The sequence below is a fragment of the Heterocephalus glaber genome, unplaced genomic scaffold (assembly GCF_053883595.1).
Source record: "Heterocephalus glaber isolate CG9 unplaced genomic scaffold, H.glaber_assembly_v1.0 deba00000546, whole genome shotgun sequence".
NCBI classification, from domain to species: domain Eukaryota; kingdom Metazoa; phylum Chordata; class Mammalia; order Rodentia; family Bathyergidae; genus Heterocephalus; species Heterocephalus glaber.
In genome coordinates, this window is record NW_028258147.1 from 38,679,244 (window position 1) to 38,685,646 (window position 6,403).

The following is a 6,403-nucleotide window of genomic DNA, read 5'->3' on the forward strand; positions in this document are numbered from 1 at the left end:
TTGTATGCCAATATCTAGATTGTCTGGGGGTCATATACAATATTACAGTGCATTTCTAAAGAACTGGGTACTAGCTCAAACAAGCTGCAACTTTTTATCCCTAATAAACAGAGGTGATAGGATCCTAATGATATAGTGGAACTAAATGTAACTCTCAACCTGCTAGATGTCCAAAATGCCAAGCTTCTTTTTCCCAAAATTGAAGAATGAATTCTAAGGAACAATGGAAGTTAAGAGTAGGAAAATTTTATTGAGAGAGATAGTTCCTGAGAGATAGGAGGGGACTGAAGAGTGTGTTGCCATGGACCTCACTTCACAGAGCAAGCTTATAGAGCAAAATCATGAGGTGGGCACCAAATCACGAGGTGAGTACAATGTGGGTCAAAACTGTGATCAACCAATAAGATTACAAGGATAGCCACCTAGATAATATTGATCCAATGGGGAAGCAGGTCACATAGCAAGTGTATGTGGAAAGAACAAAGACCTTTTTAGGAAGGGATGAATCAGGAGGTCCTGCTCACCTACCAGGGTGACTGACGTTTATCTAGACTATTGGACTAGTAAAACCAATTATAGTACATTGCTCATCCCAGGCATGCCTGGCCATTCAATCTTTATCTTGAGGCCTGGGCTTCGTTTATTTATTCATTTTTTTGGTACCGGGGATCGAACTCAGGACCTTGCGCTTGCAAGACAGGTGATGGCACCACTGAGCTAAATCCCCAGCCCTTTGACCTTTAACAGATGCACCTTCAGCCAAAATTGTAATGTATCTTCATCCTTTGTACTGACTCTCATGAGGGCCTAGTCCTGTCTGACTGCCTAGAATATTTCTACCTATCTTAGTTGTCTATAATACTGGGACAGATCCAAAGGACAATAAATAGCTAGCTACACCTAGAAGACATCTCTGAAACATAGTCCTTACTAAAAGAGATCTTGACACTAGCAATGAAGCTACCCACCATAAGCAATTTGCAAGCCTCCACAAAGAAAACAAATAAACAAAAAACTAGAAAATGAGAAAACATGGAAGCAAAATGCCCTCCAACTTTCCCAAGGCAAATCCAGAGGCCTTTGAGGGGTAAGAAATCCAAAGCCACACAACTGAAGTTTCTGCAATGGTAGCAGTGGAAATAACAAAACACATGAATAAGACCGGTGGTGAATTCAAACCTGCTATGATTGCTCAAATGATTAATGAGTTGATGACCACAATAAATGGAATTTGCAAATAGTGTAATTTAAGAAAAAGTGAAAAAAGGAAAAAGAAATCAGGCTTAATAGATATAACAGTAAAATGCAAAAGAAAAAGATGCAGCATGGGTGATATATGAGACCCACAGACACCCAGTAAGCAGAGGTCCAATTCATCACGACTATCAGGAATTAGAGAGGACTATCAAGTCAGAACAAGAAAAGACAAGCACAGCTGGTGGTCAATGACTGGATATCTTGCAGAGAGCACGATTTTGTGTCCACCTACAGAAGAGTAGTGGTCATGTTGACACAGGTCTTGATGTGGCGCAGGAAATAAAAAGAACATAAAAGGTCCTGTTACTCACAGAAATGAGGGTTACGGGTGGATAAAGCAGGTTCCTCAATAGAGTATCAGTTGTCTTAATGAATAACCCTGGCTGGGAGGTTTTTGAATTTAGCATTTGAGTTTTGGTAAAATATTCACTTTCACAGCAGTGTAATGAGTAGACTGAGAGTCTACCAGCTCTAAAGGAGTGAATTTCTAGGCTTCTGGAATAGAAACGGAAGGCATGTTAAGGGTTAAACACTGTCACTCAACATCAAAAGAGTGAAGTCACAAACTTCCACTTTCTGGTTCATTTGCAAGTTCATAGAAGGTAAAGTCACTTCTGCACACAAAAAAAGCAAAGGCATTTAAAATTCTCAAGTCATCTAGACACAGAGTAAGACAATGAGCGATATCCAAAGCAGAGAAACTGGGAGGCAGACCTCAGAAGCGTAACTTAATTTGACAGAAATCTATAAGCAAACCAACTGTAGAAAAACCTTAAGTGTCTTTCATGAATTGCTGAATGGTTTAAGTAGAGAAGCCTCAAGGGGCCCAGTATTTAAAACTCCACAAAAGTGAGAGGTTTCTTTTGGTGGAGGGAGGAGACAGAGTCTCACTGTGTAATTCAGACTGCCCTTGAACTCACTATGTAACTCAGGCTTGCCTCAAACTAATGGCAATCTTCCTGCCTCAGCCTTCCAAGTGCTGAGATTAGAGGCGTGTACCATCACACCTGGCCAGATTTGTGAGTTTTACCTCCACAAACACTGCTAGGTTCCCACAGTTTCAATCAAAGAAAAATTGATTTGTACTGCTATAGCAAGCAATCCAAGAAAGGAAGACACCCAAGGAGGTAGAAAGCAGTGTACAACCCTTTTATTATGTTGATGGACCTGACTGGGTTTACTCCCAAAGAAATCAGGCCCAGAATATCAGTGGGCTGGCAGTTTTAGGGTTGCAAGCAGGAAGTACAGAAGCAGAAGCAGAGTTTATACAAAGCAGAACTGAGGGGGGTGGGCAGAGCAAAGAGTTCTAGCAGGGCTTTCTGAGTTCCTGATGCTCCTGTGGTGACAAATTACAGACGTTGTCATGGCTACTCAGGTACATTCTACAAAGAGCATAGTTACCTAGTTAATCCATTGTTGCTTAATAACACAGTTAACTCATACTTGTCCAATTTAGTTATTATTGATAGAACTATATCCATCTGCCTAAAAATTCCCTTTCAATACTTCTGAAAATGAGGCTGGGAAAATGAAAGCATTCTGAAAACTACGGTGAATCAGTAAGTGTTTGGTATGCTTGTGTTTAGATGTCCCCCCAAAGCCTCATGGGGCTGAGGTGGGACTTTCTTTTTCAGAGTAGTTGAATCAGGAATGTATGATGCTGGGGTTAAGGGAGTGTGATTACTAAACCAGTACACCTGAGAGATTAGTTTTGCAAAGCCCTAATTCTGGTATTCTGAATAAGATAAAAGGGGCAGAAAGATGTTAAACTCCCTTGTGGCCCTTGCTACCTTGTGCGCGTCATGTTGTTTCTGCTCTACCACGCCTGTCTGTCATCCCTGCCTTGGAGTCGGCTGATTATGGACTGAAACCTCTATGAACTGTAAGCCAAATAAACTCCTTCCCCTTTAACTTTTGGTGCCAGGTATTTTGTCTCAGCAATGCGAGAAAAGTAACTAACACAGCTCTGTATTGAAAACAAGAAAGATATTTCCTCAAAGCCAAAACCACTGAGACACTTCTACATTCAAATTCTAGAAGCATCATGCTGGAAAACAGGAGGATGTGATTTGCGCTGTTACCTCATTACACTAATCAAATGTTTACGGATCACCATATTCAAAAACTTCCCAAAGAATAAAGAGAAAGAAAGAAATAGGGATCAAGAGTGAAAAAGTCTGTGTGAAATCGTATGAGAAATCTGTATGAATTCCTCACACTGAAGACTTTCTGGCAGCTTTTTTTTTTTTTTTTGGCACCAGGGGTCAAACTTGGGACCTTGTGCTTTGGAGGCAGGCAGCAGAACCACTGAGCTACATACCAGGCTGGGAACTGTCTTAGTTATGCACAAATGGGTGGAGGCAACCAGAGAAAAACAATTAAAGGATACTAGGAAAAGGATGTGTGTATGAAATAAATGTGTAAGAATTAGCCATTATCAAAAAGCCATATAAAATTATGCAGGTGCAATAGAAAAACAGCTTAACACATCTCTGTAGGTTTTCAGTGTTATATTTGAGCAGAACATAGAATCAACTAACATGAAAATAAAACATTTGAAATTATACAGCCTGATAAAGGGGAAAACAATAAATAAAAAATGTCTCCTTTGCGTCTGTAGTGCAAGGATTGTCGAATGACATTCTGTACAGAGGGGCAAAAGATTTAATCTAAGGACTCGCATCAGATAACGTAAGTCAGAAGAGCAAAGGGGTAAAAAGAGCAGAGTGACAAGTGGCAACAACTCAGCCTCTGAGATTTGGAGCGGGCACACTGGAAAATAATAACCTGGGGAAGAAACAAAAAGAAGAGAACTAGCAAAACTGTGGTTCGCAATCTGCTGGACTTGTTAAAAGTATTTTCCATAGTGGATCACTTCAACTGTCAAACATTTTTTTCTGTAACTTTCAGGACATTACAACCTCATTACCTTCCTGAGACCCTAAGGCTCACTTTTTCAGTTTCCTTTGCATGACGTTTTTAACCTCTCACTCCAAACCAGAATTTGTTATCAGGATTTCTAAATTTAGCATTAGGGATTCTTTGGTACTTCTTCCTTCTGGGGTTGTTCTTTGCACAGCAGGATGTTTAGCAGAATTCTTGCCCTCTATTCACAGGGTACAAGTGGTGCCTTTATCTACCACTGCTACAAGGAAAAATATCTCCACTGGTTTTGAAAAATTTTCATTAGCACATGTTTTTCAGTACACAATAATTAGGGAGTTAGTACATATTCATAACACGTCTTACTTCTTTTTATTTCACTTCTCCTTCCCCTTCTTCTGTCTCTAGTTTGTTTATTTATTTATTTATTTAGGTACCAGGGATTGAACTTGGGACCTTACGCTTGCGAGGCAGGCACCTGAACCACTGAGCTAAATCCCCAGCTCTCTAGTATTTTTAAATGACCCTCACATGTTAAAATCACTTTTGGTAGGAAAATGCTGCTCTAAATGCTGAAATATTTTGAAGCAAATCCTGAGTATTCTTTTCTTTTTACCTGTGTACAATCTTTGGCCCATTCCACCTAGGTTCATGGCGTTGAATCCCTGCTATAAACTTGGAGATGAACTTCTCCACATCCAGACTTGTATATCTACTTACCTGCCTACATCTACACTAGAATATCTACTAAGCCCTTGAACTTAATGTGTCACAGTTGAGCTGCTTTTCTTTACCCCCTCCCACCACCTCCATCAAAAATTGGTTGTCCTTCAGAATTCTCTATTTTCTAAATATTTGGGTCAACTTCTTGGGGTCATACATACCTCCTAGTTTTCTACCACTACTCAGATCAGACTATTCATAGTTCTTTTAAATTGATTTTAACGCACACATGTGCGTGCACGCACACACACACACACCATATAGTTTTATCACCTCCACTGCTGCTGTTTTCTTTTTTTTTTTGGTACCGGGGATGGAACTCGGGACCTTGTACCTTTGAGCCAGGCGCAGGCACCACTGAGCTAAATCTCCAGCCCCGTTTTCTTAAGGTAAACTGCTGCTATTTCTGCCTGGAAAAAGTTAGTCTCAATACCAATCTACTTGCTTTTGTCTCTTTCTTGAATGTATTACCAACATGACAGTCTGGATGATCTTAAAAAATCCTAAATCAGCCAATTTCACTCCTGGGCGCGATCCACTAGGGTCCTCATCTGTTTGGAGGAAAATCTCCTCATGGAGATGTGACTTTTTAGACCATACCTGACCCCTGGACCCTTCTAGGTTCTTTCTCTGTTCTCTGTTTCTGGCCTCTCCTAAAGTGCTAAGCTTTGTTTCTTCATTGGCCCAAAGTAACACTTTTCTACTTAAGTTCTATATGACCGAAAAAGCCAATACACTTCATATTGGGTATTTGAACTAAATAAGTAGACAAATGCATCAACTCCCTCTTCACAAGATTATACAAATGAGCTTGTCTTAAAACTGCTTTTCACAGATTTTCTTCATAAGTACATTTTTTTCTTTTCTTTTTTTTTTTTTTTTTTGCCACCAAGGATCGAACTTGGGACCTTGCACTTTCGAGGCAGGCGGCAGAACCCCTGAGCTAAATCCCCAGCCCCATAAGTACTTATTTTAATCTGAATCCAGCAACCTTTTGTGTATCAAAGCCGGGTTCCAGAAAACATCCTCATGGCAAGCAGTAGGAACTTCAGGAGAAACAAACCCCCAAGGCCATCTACACAAGTCACTTTCTTTCCACTGCCATGCTGTTTGTCACTGGCAGCTCTCCTGTTAGAGCTGTTCTGAGCAGCTGGAGGCCACATTCTGCAGCTCAGGTCCATGGGGATGTTGGCGGCCTCTCTTTTGTTAGGCTCATTATAGGTCTCAGCTTCAAGTTACTGGACAGCAATCTCTGCTCCCCATTAGAGTTTATTCTCCTGCTGTACACCAACACCGATGAATTGAATGAGATTATTCATAATCAAATCTATGGACTGAAACGTGAGCCAAAATAAACATTTCCTCCTTTAACATGTGGGTGTCAGGTATTTTGTCTCAGTGATGAAGGAAGTACCTAAGACTGTTGTGGTCTCAGTCTCAGGACTACCTGACCCCAGCACCAGGTATGGATTGGCACCCCAGTGGGCCTGACTCATGCTTTGTCCTGGGTCACCTCCAGCTGAGGTGTAGACCCTGGGCA

The 6,403-nt window shown here is 40.8% G+C and overlaps 1 protein-coding gene across 4 annotated transcripts in view; it reads right to left on the reverse strand.

Annotated features, from left to right (window-relative positions):
• Positions 1–3,734: 3,734 nt before the first annotated feature.
• Positions 3,735–6,403, reverse strand: part of Frmd3 (FERM domain containing 3) — a 293,817-nt gene continuing 291,148 nt past the window's right edge. The window contains exon 18 of one of the 4 annotated variants that reach the window (XR_015448771.1): positions 3,735–4,044. The gene's annotated coding sequence lies outside the window, so the exon portion shown is untranslated. The remainder of the gene's footprint in view (positions 4,045–6,403) is intronic. The other 3 variants (XR_015448770.1, XR_015448768.1, XR_015448769.1) reach the window with 3 other exon arrangements.